The sequence below is a fragment of the Pseudophryne corroboree genome, chromosome 2 (assembly GCF_028390025.1).
Source record: "Pseudophryne corroboree isolate aPseCor3 chromosome 2, aPseCor3.hap2, whole genome shotgun sequence".
NCBI classification, from domain to species: domain Eukaryota; kingdom Metazoa; phylum Chordata; class Amphibia; order Anura; family Myobatrachidae; genus Pseudophryne; species Pseudophryne corroboree.
The window spans coordinates 172,723,391-172,738,184 of record NC_086445.1 but is presented as its reverse complement, the minus strand read 5'-3'; the positions used below and the strand labels follow the sequence as shown (position 1 = coordinate 172,738,184).

The 14,794-nt window shown below is 46.9% G+C and overlaps 1 protein-coding gene across 5 annotated transcripts in view; it reads left to right on the top strand.

Moving 5' to 3' along the window:
- ASIC1 (acid sensing ion channel subunit 1) overlaps window positions 1-14,794 on the top strand; it is a 457,033-nt gene that overhangs the window by 119,817 nt on the left and 322,422 nt on the right. The gene's annotated exons all lie outside the window — the stretch shown is intronic.

Genomic DNA, 14,794 nt, shown 5'->3' with positions numbered 1-14,794 from the left:
GTTTTATTTAAATGTATGTTGATGTCTTGTATTTTTATCATGCTTGTATTATCACATATTTGCTTGTTTTGATTGACACACTCAAGCTCCGTGTGAGCGCTTTTGAGATGTGTGCCGTTTTTATGACACATTGCTACTTTTGATGTTGATTGATAAGTGCTGTTTTGTCTTTGTTTACATGCACAGTGCTCCCAGCGCGTCGCCATGGTGACCGGCGAAGCCTGAACGTGTCACTTCCGGTCGGGCTGTGACGTCGAGTGCGGGACGGGGGACGCCGAGACACGCCGTGGTCCGCGCAGCTGGGAGTCGTGATTGCGGAGGTAAGTGGGGTCAATGTATGTAATTTATACACTTCTTTTTGCACTATTGAATTGTCGGAGGAAGGGGACACGTCCCCGAAACGTTACCTGTTATTTTCATTAAAAATCTTCACGGGGTGAAGTTTGTTTCCATCCAGCTACAAGCCTGTGAGTGCCACCTGATTTCGTTTGGTGTATATATATATATATATATATATATACAGCATATTAAATATGTATATATGTGTGTGTATGTATGTATATATATATATATATATATATATACATACAGGTTGAGTATCCCATATCCAAATATTCCGAAATACGGAATATTCCGAAATACGGACTTTTTAGAGTGAGATAGTGAAACCTTTGTTTTTTGATGGCTCAATGTACACAAACTTTGTGTATTAAACAAAGTTATTAAAAATATTGTATTAAATGACCTTCAGGCTGTGTGTATAAGGTGTATATGAAACATAAATGAATTGTGTGAATGTAGACACACTTTGTTTAATGCACAAAGTTATAAAAAATATTGGCTAAAATTACCTTAAGGCTATGTGTATAAGGTGTATATGTAACATAAATGCATTCTGTGCTTAGATTTAGGTCCCATCACCATGATATCTCATTATGGTATGCAATTGTTCCAAAATACGGAAAAATCCCATATCCAAAATACCCCTGGTCCCAAGCATTTTGGATAAGGGGTACTCAACCTGTGTGTGTGTGTGTGTGTGTGTGTGTGTGTGTGTGTGTGTGTGTGTGTGTATATGTATGTATGTATGTATGTATGTATATATATATATATATATATATATATATACAGTACATGTGTATATATATCGTGTGTGTGTGTGTGTGTTTATGTATGTATATGCATGTGTGTGTGTGTGTGCGTATGTACGTATGTATGTATGTATGTGTATATATATATTAGAGATGAGCGCCTGAAATTTTTCGGGTTTTGTGTTTTGGTTTTGGGTTCGGTTCCGCGGCCGTGTTTTGGGTTCGAACGCGTTTTGGCAAAACCTCACCGAATTATTTTTGTCGGATTCGGGTGTGTTTTGGATTCGGGTGTTTTTTTCCAAAAACACTAAAAAACAGCTTAAATCATAGAATTTGGAGGTCATTTTGATCCCAAAGTATTATTAACCTCAAAAACCATAATTTACACTCATTTTCAGTCTATTCTGAATACCTCACACCTCACAATATTATTTTTAGTCCTAAAATTTGCACCGAGGTCGCTGTGTGAGTAAGATAAGCGACCCTAGTGGCCGACACAAACACCGGGCCCATCTAGGAGTGGCACTGCAGTGTCACGCAGGATGTCCCTTCCAAAAAACCCTCCCCAAACAGCACATGACGCAAAGAAAAAAAGAGGCGCAATGAGGTAGCTGTGTGAGTAAGATTAGCGACCCTAGTGGCCGACACAAACACCGGGCCCATCTAGGAGTGGCACTGCAGTGTCACGCAGGATGGCCCTTCCAAAAAACCCTCCCCAAACAGCACATGACGCAAAGAAAAAAAGAGGCGCAATGAGGTAGCTGTGTGAGTAAGATTAGCGACCCTAGTGGCCGACACAAACACCGGGCCCATCTAGGAGTGGCACTGCAGTGTCACGCAGGATGTCCCTTCCAAAAAACCCTCCCCAATCAGCACATGATGCAAAGAAAAAGAAAAGAAAAAAGAGGTGCAAGATGGAATTATCCTTGGGCCCTCCCACCCACCCTTATGTTGTATAAACAAAACAGGACATGCACACTTTAACCAACCCATCATTTCAGTGACAGGGTCTGCCACACGACTGTGACTGATATGACGGGTTGGTTTGGACCCCCCCCAAAAAAGAAGCAATTAATCTCTCCTTGCACAAACTGGCTCTACAGAGGCAAGATGTCCACCTCATCTTCACCCTCCGATATATCACCGTGTACATCCCCCTCCTCACAGATTATCAATTCGTCCCCACTGGAATCCACCATCTCAGCTCCCTGTGTACTTTGTGGAGGCAATTGCTGCTGGTCAATGTCTCCGCGGAGGAATTGATTATAATTCATTTTAATGAACATCATCTTCTCCACATTTTCTGGATGTAACCTCGTACGCCGATTGCTGACAAGGTGAGCGGCGGCACTAAACACTCTTTCGGAGTACACACTTGTGGGAGGGCAACTTAGGTAGAATAAAGCCAGTTTGTGCAAGGGCCTCCAAATTGCCTCTTTTTCCTGCCAGTATAAGTACGGACTGTGTGACGTGCCTACTTGGATGCGGTCACTCATATAATCCTCCACCATTCTATCAATGTTGAGAGAATCATATGCAGTGACAGTAGACGACATGTCCGTAATCGTTGTCAGGTCCTTCAGTCCGGACCAGATGTCAGCATCAGCAGTCGCTCCAGACTGCCCTGCATCACCGCCAGCGGGTGGGCTCGGAATTCTGAGCCTTTTCCTCGCACCCCTAGTTGCGGGAGAATGTGAAGGAGGAGATGTTGACAGGTCGCGTTCCGCTTGACTTGACAATTTTGTCACCAGCAGGTCTTTCAACCCCAGCAGACCTGTGTCTGCCGGAAAGAGAGATCCAAGGTAGGCTTTAAATCTAGGATCGAGCACGGTGGCCAAAATGTAGTGCTCTGATTTCAACAGATTGACCACCCGTGAATCCTTGTTAAGCGAATTAAGGGCTGCATCCACAAGTCCCACATGCCTAGCGGAATCGCTCCGTGTTAGCTCCTCCTTAAATGCCTCCAGCTTCTTCTGCAAAAGCCTGATGAGGGGAATGACCTGACTCAGGCTGGCAGTGTCTGAACTGACTTCACGTGTGGCAAGTTCAAAGGGCATCAAAACCTTGCACAACGTTGAAATCATTCTCCACTGCACTTGAGACAGGTGCATTCCACCTACTATATCGTGCTCAATTGTATAGGCTTGAATGGCCTTTTGCTGCTCCTCCAACCTCTGAAGCATATAGAGGGTTGAATTCCACCTCGTTACCACTTCTTGCTTCAGATGATGGCAGGGCAGGTTCAGTAGTTTTTGGTGGTGCTCCAGTTTTCTGTACGTGGTGCCTGTACGCCGAAAGTGTCCCGCAATTCTTCTGGCCACCGACAGCATCTCTTGCACGCCCCTGTCGTTTTTTAAAAAATTCTGCACCACCAAATTCAAGGTATGTGCAAAACATGGGACGTGCTGGAATTGGCCCAGATTTAATGCACACACAATATTGCTGGCATTGTCCGATGCCACAAATCCACAGGAGAGTCCAATTGGGGTAAGCCATTCCGCGATGATCTTCCTCAGTTGCCGTAAGAGGTTTTCAGCTGTGTGCGTATTCTGGAAAGCGGTGATACAAAGCGTAGCCTGCCTAGGAAAGAGTTGGCGTTTGCGAGATGCTGCTACTGGTGCCGCCGCTGCTGTTCTTGCGGCGGGAGTCCATACATCTACCCAGTGGGCTGTCACAGTCATATAGTCCTGACCCTGCCCTGCTCCACTTGTCCACATGTCCGTGGTTAAGTGGACATTGGGTACAGCTGCATTTTTTAGGACACTGGTGACTCTTTTTCTGAGGTCTGTGTACATTTTCGGTATCGCCTGCCTAGAGAAATGGAACCTAGATGGTATTTGGTACCGGGGACACAGTACCTCCAACAAGTCTCTAGTTGGCTCTGCAGTAATGATGGATACCGGAACCACGTTTCTCACCACCCAGGATGCCAAGGCCTCAGTTATCCGCTTTGCAGTAGGATGACTGCTGTGATATTTCATCTTCCTCGCAAAGGACTGTTGAACAGTCAATTGCTTACTGGAAGTAGTACAAGTGGGCTTACGACTTCCCCTCTGGGATGACCATCGACTCCCAGCGGCAACAACAGCAGCGCCAGCAGCAGTAGGCGTTACACGCAAGGATGCATCGGAGGAATCCCAGGCAGGAGAGGACTCGTCAGACTTGCCAGTGACATGGCCTGCAGGACTATTGGCATTCCTGGGGAAGGAGGAAATTGACACTGAGGGAGTTGGTGGGGTGGTTTGCGTGAGCTTGGTTACAAGAGGAAGGGATTTACTGGTCAGTGGACTGCTTCCGCTGTCACCCAAAGTTTTTGAACTTGTCACTGACTAATTATGAATGCGCTGCAGGTGACGTATAAGGGAGGATGTTCCGAGGTGGTTAACGTCCTTACCCCTACTTATTACAGCTTGACAAAGGGAACACACGGCTTGACACCTGTTGTCCGCATTTCTGGTGAAATACCTCCACACCGAAGAGCTGATTTTTTTGGTATTTTCACCTGGCATGTCAACGGCCATATTCCTCCCATGGACAACAGGTGTCTCCCCGGGTGCCTGACTTAAACAAACCACCTCACCATCAGAATCCTCCTGGTCAATTTCCTCCCCAGCGCCAGCAACACCCATATCCTCCTCATCCTGGTGTACTTCAACACTGACATCTTCAATCTGACTATCAGGAACTGGACTGCGGGTGCTCCTTCCAGCACTTGCAGGGGGCGTGCAAATGGTGGAAGGCGCATGCTCTTCACGTCCAGTGTTGGGAAGGTCAGGCATCGCAACCGACACAATTGGACTCTCCTTGTGGATTTGGGATTTCGAAGAATGCACAGTTCTTTGCTGTGCTGCTTTTGCCAGCTTGAGTCTTTTCATTTTTCTAGCGAGAGGCTGAGTGCTTCCATCCTCATGTGAAGCTGAACCACTAGCCATGAACATAGGCCAGGGCCTCAGCCGTTCCTTGCCACTCCGTGTGGTAAATGGCATATTGGCAAGTTTACGCTTCTCCTCCGACAATTTTATTTTAGGTTTTGGAGTCCTTTTTTTACTGATATTTGGTGTTTTGGTTTTGACATGCTCTGTACTATGCCATTGGGCATCGGCCTTGGCAGACGACGTTGCTGGCATTTCATCGTCTCGGCCATGACTAGTGGCAGCAGCTTCAGCACGAGGTGGAAGTGGATCTTGATCTTTCCCTAATTTTGGAACCTCAACATTTTTGTTCTCCATATTTTAATAGGCACAACTAAAAGGCACCTCAGGTAAACAATGGAGATGGATGGATTGGATACTAGTATACAATTATGGACGGGCTGCGGAGTGCCGACACAGAGGTAGCCACAGCCGTGAACTACCGCACTGTACTGTGTCTGCTGCTAATATATAGACTGGTTGATAAAGAGATAGTATACTCGTAACTAGTATGTATGTATAAAGAAAGAAAAAAAAACCACGGTTAGGTCACTGGTATATACAATTATGGACGGGCTGCCGAGTGCCGACACAGAGGTAGCCACAGCCGTGAACTACCGCACTGTACTGTGTCTGCTGCTAATATATAGACTGGTTGATAAAGAGATAGTATACTCGTAACTAGTATGTATGTATAAAGAAAGAAAAAAAAACCACCGTTAGGTCACTGGTATATACAATTATGGACGGGCTGCCGAGTGCCGACACAGAGGTAGCCACAGCCGTGAACTACCGCACTGTACTGTGTCTGCTGCTAATATATAGACTGGTTGATAAAGAGATAGTATACTCGTAACTAGTATGTATGTATAAAGAAAGAAAAAAAAACCACGGTTAGGTGGTATATACAATTATGGACGGGCTGCCGAGTGCCGACACAGAGGTAGCCACAGCCGTGAACTACCGCACTGTACTGTGTCTGCTGCTAATATATAGACTGGTTGATAAAGAGATAGTATACTCGTAACTAGTATGTATGTATAAAGAAAGAAAAAAAAACCACGGTTAGGTGGTATATACAATTATGGACGGGCTGCCGAGTGCCGACACAGAGGTAGCCACAGCCGTGAACTACCGCACTGTACTGTGTCTGCTGCTAATATATAGACTGGTTGATAAAGAGATAGTATACTCGTAACTAGTATGTATGTATAAAGAAAGAAAAAAAAACCACCGTTAGGTCACTGGTATATACAATTATGGACGGGCTGCGGAGTGCCGACACAGAGGTAGCCACAGCCGTGAACTACCGCACTGTACTGTGTCTGCTGCTAATATATAGACTGGTTGATAAAGAGATAGTATACTCGTAACTAGTATGTATGTATAAAGAAAGAAAAAAAAACCACGGTTAGGTCACTGGTATATACAATTATGGACGGGCTGCCGAGTGCCGACACAGAGGTAGCCACAGCCGTGAACTACCGCACTGTACTGTGTCTGCTGCTAATATATAGACTGGTTGATAAAGAGATAGTATACTCGTAACTAGTATGTATGTATAAAGAAAGAGAAAAAAAAACCACGGTTAGGTCACTGGTATATACAATTATGGACGGGCTGCGGAGTGCCGACACAGAGGTAGCCACAGCCGTGAACTACCGCACTGTACTGTGTCTGCTGCTAATATATAGACTGGTTGATAAAGAGATAGTATACTCGTAACTAGTATGTATGTATAAAGAAAGAAAAAAAAACCACGGTTAGGTGGTATATACAATTATGGACGGGCTGCCGAGTGCCGACACAGAGGTAGCCACAGCCGTGAACTACCGCACTGTACTGTGTCTGCTGCTAATATATAGACTGGTTGATAAAGAGATAGTATACTCGTAACTAGTATGACTATAAAGAAAAAAAAAAAAACCACGGTTAGGTGGTATATACAATTATGGACGGGCTGCCGAGTGCCGACACAGAGGTAGCCACAGCCGTGAACTACCGCACTGTACTGTGTCTGCTGCTAATATAGACTGGTTGATAAAGAGATAGTATACTACTAATATTATATATACTGGTGGTCAGGTCACTGGTCACTAGTCACACTGGCAGTGGCACTCCTGCAGCAAAAGTGTGCACTGTTTAATTTTAATATAATATTATGTACTCCTGGCTCCTGCTATAACCTATAACTGGCACTGCAGTAGTGCTCCCCAGTCTCCCCCACAATTATAAGCTGTGTGAGCTGAGCAGTCAGACAGATATATAATATATATAGATGATGCAGCACACTGGCCTGAGCCTGAGCAGTGCACACAGATATGGTATGTATGTGACTGAGTCACTGTGTGCTGTGTATCGCTTTTTTCAGGCAGAGAACGGATTATAAATAAAAGTGGTGGTCACTGGTCACTATCAGCAAAACTCTGCACTGTACACTACTGAGTACTCCTAATGCTCCCCAAAATTAGTAAATCAAGTGTCTAAACGGAGAGGACGCCAGCCACGTCCTCTCCCTATCAATCTCAATGCACGTGTGAAAATGGCGGCGACGCGCGGCTCCTTATATAGAATCCGAGTCTCGCGATAGAATCCGAGCCTCGCGAGAATCCGACAGCGTCATGATGACGTTCGGGCGCGCTCGGGTTAACCGAGCAAGGCGGGAAGATCCGAGTCGCTCGGACTCGTGAAAAAAAACATGAAGTTCTGGCGGGTTCGGATTCAGAGAAACCGAACCCGCTCATCTCTAATATATATATATATATATGCACATGGATATATACTGTATGTAGTGTACTATAATTAAAATAAAGTAAACTTTTATTAAGCACTTACAAGTGCCACCAGGAAGACATCAGACTGCAGAGGACGCTAGACAGCCATTAATAATACTCATGCAGAAAAAAAAAAAGAAAAAAAATTGGTGGAGGGGGGTTTCGGGGTGCGCCACTGGGAAGGGGGTGGGGGTGGGGTGTCGGGTGGTTGTTGCATCATTAGGCCCTGTTCCCAAAATGAAGTGATTCATGGGTACATGGAAGGGGTCGGGGCTAAATTATGCTAAACTGTTGATGATGCTCATTATAGCTATCAAAGTAGGGGTATGGATAGGGGGCACAACGGCAAATGTATACATTCAATTTTGCACTTAGGGCCTTATTCAGTTTAGCAAACCAAAAAAGCACACCAATGGCCCAAAACCATTTTGCACTGCAAGTGGGACCGATGTAACATGTGCCGCGAGAGTTAGCTTTGGGTGGGGGGTGTTCAACATGAAAACTAAATTGCGGGGTAAAAATAAAGCAGCCAGTATTTACCATGCACAGAAATCTAAATCTCTCTGCACATGTTACACCTGCCCCAACTGCAGTGCAACATGGTTTTGCCCATTAGTGTGCTTTTTTGGTTTGATAACAAACTTGAATAACCCCCCAGTCTGTGCAGCATCATCTGCTGCCCAGTTATATGCCCAGGCACAGTGCCAGAGTCTTTGCTTTCACTGTGCCATCTTTCCGAAGATGTCACTGGCGATGGTGGCACCAAGTAAAATCCTCTTGCTGGTACGAGTTTGATATGCCCTGGGTGAAGGATGTGCTCCCAGGGCCCCTTGTGCAGCGCAAACTGCACCCATTGTAGATAGCCTGTGTTCCACACCCTTCATTAAAGGTAAAATACATTTTTGCATATTTCCTATGGATTCCTTCCTAAAACCGAACGTGAAGCTTTTCTGTGATTGAGCTAAGTTTGCTAATGTTTCATGAGTATGTCATGTCAGCATGGGACTCTGCAGGAAAGGATCATTAGCAAAAGGCACCAGTGTGCTGAAAAGCATACAAAGGGATCTTGCTATCCATATATTCATTAAAACTGACTTGAAATAACAACACATGGCATTAGCAGCTAGCATTTTTTTGTAATAAATGTACAGAGCCTGGTTGCAGTGCATAGATAACTAATTTCCTAATGGGAGGGTTGCCTGCTAGGAGTGCAGTGCCCCATCCACAGAGCATGTGGGGATGCCCAATGCTGATGATGACAATGACACAGATGTGATCCTTGTGCCATGGCCTTCTCAACCCCAAAATCTGGACCCAGTCAAGTATTTTTGGGATATTCTTGAGACGTGTCTACCACCATCAAGTAGACATCAATTTACTGACTTTCTTTTGTGAGAATAGTGCTGCAACCTTCTAGCACTGTCACCGATAACGGTAGACTGATGATACACTGAAGGCACATGCAAGCAACACTAGTCGCACGTTGGCCCAAAGCCCTATTCATTGACTTTACTTTGGTATTGTAACACTGGCCGCCTGACCTGTGCCTGTCAGTTGGTTTGTGGATTTATTGCATTCCTTAGTATTGAGCTTTGCTCCTGTGTTACTAGCGGCTGGGAAAATACTGTATGTGAGGGACAGGAAAGTAGGCAAGTCATAGCATAAATATCTCTGTGGAGCGGTTTCTTTCTCGCTAATGGACCAGCATCAGGGAGAACTCTGGTAGGACCAGTCGCGTGCAGTGATGTCAGTGGCTGCTGAGGAATGCCCACTAAAGCCGCCGCTATGGCTGCTGCCACAGGCGAGTTTAGACCTCTTGGGGCCCTAAGCAACACACCGATTTGGGGCCCCCTTTCCCTAACAATCCGTAGCATTATATCCTGTCATCTCTGGCTCTGCTTGTCTCCTTTTATCTGCACTACAGCAGTAGGGGGCAGATTCTGGCGCTTCCTTTTGGGCAGCATGGGGACAGACTCTGCTCACCTCCATTCTCCGCCAGCAGCAGCAGGTCTCCCAGCAGCTGAGCTGCTGCTTGTGGTGGAGGCTGGAGACAAGCAGAATCATCCCTGGCCAGCAGTACCAGTTTAGGAATGGGCTCTACCTGGCGCAGTTTGGGAACAGGCTGCAGGCAGGGAGGGTTAGGGGGGGTTGGAGATTAGGGTTAGGGTAATAACCTAACAGTTGTCAGGATCCTGCACATCGGAATGACGCTGTCAGTATTATGACCGTCGTTATCTCAAGCGCCAAGATTCTGATACCATCCCTCACAGTGGTTGAAGTGGAGATATGGAAAAGTGAAGGTAGCAATTATGTGCGCACTTCGGATAAGCAGGCGTGGCCACTCCCAAGGGGTCGTGTCATTCAGTGTAGTTTACCACACCATATACCCCTTATACACATTATGCACCACAATAGTAGAATAGTAGGACCTCTTTTACTGTCTAGTACTGGTGCCCCTTTCACATTCTACCACACAGTATGTGCTGAAATTCACATTATAGCACACAGAATGAGCCGAAATTCACATTATAGCACACGGTATGAGCTGAAATTCACATTATAGCGCACGGAATGAGCCAAAATTCACATTATGCCACATTGAATGAGACAAATTCAGGGAGGGTGATAGCAGGGACATAGGGACAGGGAGGGTGACAGCAGGGACATAGGGACAGGGAAAGTGACAGAGCAACTGGGAAAGTGACAGAAGGGTTATAGGGACAGGGAGAGTGATAGAGAGAGTGACAGCAAGGGCATACAGTAGGAACTAGGGAGAGAGAAAGGCAGCACAGTAAGATTACCTCTTTAGCAGCGGCGGTGCTGAGGATTCTGTGATCTGCAGTGCGGTGGATGAGTAGGCTGTGGTCAGCATGGTGCAGAGAAGGATTGAGGGTGGCTGCGGCACGGCTGAGGGTGGCGGCGCTGTAGCGAGGAGGAGGCAGAGGGCCGCAGTGGTGCAAGGAGGAGGAGGCTGTGGTCGGCGGCACTGCGGCTCCTATGACCATGGCGCTACTATTTCAAATCTGCCGCGGACCGGCAGCCAATCAGGAGCAGTACACCACAGAAGAGCCGCTTATACACGATACACCACAGAAGAGCCGCTTATACACGATACACCACAGAAGAGCAGCTTATACACGATACACCACAGAAGAGCCGCTTATATACGATACACCACAGAAGAGCCGCTTATACTATACACCACAGAAGAGCCGCTTATACACGACATACCACAGGAGAGCCGCTTATACACGTTATGCCACAGGAGAGCCGCTTATACACGTTACACTACGGAAGAGCCGCTTATACACGTTACACCATAGGAAAGCCGCTTATACACGTTACACCACAGAAGAGCCGCTTATACACGACATACCACAGGAGAGCCGCTTATACACGACATACCACAGGAGAGCCGCTTATACACATTACGCCACAGGAGAGCCGCTTATACACGTTACACTACGGAAGAGCCGCTTATACACGTTACACCATAGGAAAGCCGCTTATACACGTTACACCACAGAAGAGCCGCTTATACACGACATACCACAGGAGAGCCGCTTATACACATTACGCCACAGGAGAGCCGCTTATACACGTTACACTACGGAAGAGCCGCTTATACACGTTACACCATAGGAAAGCCGCTTATACACGTTACACCACAGGAGAGCCGCTTATACACGTTACACCACAGGAGAACCGCTTATACACGTTACATTACGGAAGAGCCGCTTGGGGGGGGTGGAGCTTAGGGGAGAGAAAGCAAGATAGCAGTAAGGGGGAGTGCTGCCGATGGGATGGTGGTGGGGGGAGTTTACAAGGTACTCACCAGTCACCAGTGTCTGTCAATAGCGGCTGTGGTCTCTCACACATTCCCAGATGCTACGGCTAAGCCTCTGCAACATCTCCTGCGTTCCCTCCCGCTGACAGCCCAGCTCCGCTGGCTGGTGAACGGCGAGCGGCAGTGAGCACGGGGGGGGGGGGGGGGGTGATGGGCGGCGGTGAGAAGGGGGGGGATCAGTAGTAAGCCGGGGTCATGGGCGGTGAGCAGCGGGCGGCTAAGTGCCTAGTGATGGTGAATTCAGCAGCGCCCTCACAGGTCCGTCGCTCTACGCAGCCGTATAGTCGGCATATGCGTAGGGCCGGGCCTGAATGCACATGAAGTCAGGGAAGCAGAGGCTGCCAGAGTCTCACCAGCAGAAGTGCAGAGGGTCTGGCCGGAGGAATGGAAGCGGGACTCGAGTCGGGAGTAAAGCTGCAGTCGGTGATGGGACAGCGAAAGTAGGCTGGACCCCAGGATGAGCTCAGAATCTGGTTTCCAATCATATTTGCATCAGTGACAGGGGCGTGCTTTCATATGGGCTGAAAGCACGCCCCTGTCACTGAGGCACTTATACTAGTGCCGCTTATCCTGCTTTTTTTTAAAGGGCTTTTACAGCCCTTTCCTTGGCCCCGCCCCCCGTTTCCGACCCGTTGTCATTATCCGCAGGAGCCACTGCTTTCCGTGCCTCTAAAACAAATTTGAACCTGTTTTATCATGTAAAAATGATTACAAGAATATAAAGCATATACTTATGACACACAGAATGTGTGTCATAAGTATCTTCTTCATATTATTGTAATCATTAATGACAGGGGAGGCATTACCTAGCCTGATTGCACGTCCCTGGGTACAACACTCTACAAACAAGAGCCACAGGCATGGGCATAACCAGTAGCGGATCTTGCTACGGGCACGCAGGATTTTTGCCCGTGGCGCTGCCATCCGGAGGACGACACCACCGTAGCAAGATCCGCTACTGGTGCTCCCCAGTCCTTGGTAGAGCTACTCCCCAGTCCTTGGTAGATGCGGTGCGCACCACACAGCATTGTGGGAGCGGCACATAGACACTAGGGGTCATGATTGACCTCTAGTGTCTATGCGGTGCTATGGGAGAGACATCATACCCGTAGATCAGAGGAGCGGTGCCGGCGGCCGGAGACGGAGGGCAGCAGCGGTCGGGAATCAGGAGCGGGGATGGTGAGTACTAATTAATGTATTTATTTTTTATTTTTGTTAGCGGCACAATTCTACTGGGGGCACAAAAGGGGGCACAACTCTACAGGGGCTTAACTGACCACGCCCCTTTATGAAGCCCCCCCCCCCCCAGATGACTACTTTCAGTACTAATGAACTGATAAATGTAAGTACTGAATGCTATATCTGCAATGGAAATGGGTGTTTTTGGTAAAGATACGGCTTCCATAGGGGCTAGCACCTCACTGGCAAAGAGATGCAAGGCATGGGTTAGCCAGTATAAAATGGATTGCAGCAGTAAAAGTACCATCTCAGGATGGCAGCAGAGATGCATGTTGTATAATAAATGCTTAATTTCATTCTTTTCAAAAACATTTTCAAATCCTGGTCACAGGCGTAGATGCATCAACACTGGTCGGTAATGCAGTCAAAGGACCCTAAATTTCTGTCACCGAGATCATCAGCAATATGACATCACTGTAGTAGTTAGGCCAATAAGTATTATTTACAACATTTTTATCACCTTATTACCTGGATTCAGCCAAATTGTAAACTTGATTCCTGAATTCTATAGCTAAATGAGACTCTGCTTCTATAAAGTGCTCTACCAACAACAGAGTGCCATCGCCATTAATCATTTATTGTATTGTTAGTGAGAATATAATGTGAGAATGTGAGGAGTTATAGCCTATTCATTATTAATTAAAAAGATTGCACATAATGTATAAAATGATTATTTACTCCAAATAACATTCTGTTTCACTATACTTGTCTAATCCCTATTGGATTAGATTATCAGATTTCTTAATTTAGGCCATAGACATTTGCTGCTGTATCTCCTAGTAAAGAAAGTGCCATAGGGGCTGTCCTTACTCCTCTCCTATTATCTTTGTTCGCTGACTCTGAACCAGTAGGACAAGAGTGCTAATGGGTTGATCCCTGGTGAGTGAAGATATCACCTGCTGCTGCTTTAGGCCCCTGAAGGACAGATCCCGTTTGAGACCCACAATCTCCACAGGTGAGTGGCAGATCAGTGGTGAGTAGCAGTACAGTGACTATGTAATAGCCCTGGAGCAGGCCAGTGCAAGGGTTATAGGCCCAGATGTATCAAGCCTTGGAGAGTGATAAATTGCACAGTGATAAAGGGGGTCATTCTGACCTTATCACACACTGCCGTTCATCGCAGCTCAGCGATCAGGTCAGAAGTGTGCATGCGCCGCAGTGCACCGGTGCATGCCAGACAGCCGACGGTTGTCGTAACCCAGCAATCGCCTCTGCCTGATAGTCAGAGGCATTCACTGGGTAGGAGGGGGCGGCACGTCGGCGTTTGGCCACCGTTTTGTGGGCACGGTCTGGCCAACGCAGGCGTGGCTGGACCGTATGGGGGGCGGGCTGCAGCGGCTGCGTGACATCACACATCGCTGCTGCGACCATCACAACGATGAGTAATTCCCGGCCAGCGCACAGGATCTGCGCTGGTAGGGAGATAATCTTCAAGTACATCGCTGCTGTGCAATGCTTTTGTACTTGTGCGGTGGGGTCGAGCCTGACATGCGGGGCGGACTGGCCCTGTTCTGGGCGTCCCCCCGCATGTCGGTGCGGATGATCGTAGCTGTGCTAAATTTAGCACAGCTACGGTCAGGTCTGAATCTCCCCCAAAGTACCAACCAATCAGCTCCTGTCATTTTTCAAACACAGCCTGTAACATGACAGTTAGCAGCTGATTGGCTGGTACTGTTTATCACTCTCCAAGATTTGATAAATCTGGGCCACAGAGTGATGACACACACAGCTAATAGCAGGGTTAGTGATAGACATTGTGCTGTGCATTATACAGTAGTTTCCATACCAACTGTTCTTGGAACTTTTTTTTTATCTTTTTTTATTTTGTTCTGATCTACTGCTCAGTGTAGCACCTTTTATTCTGCATATGTAAGGTAATTTACTATTATCTGGGTTTTATGACTTTTATATATCCATTGTGGAGAATCATTT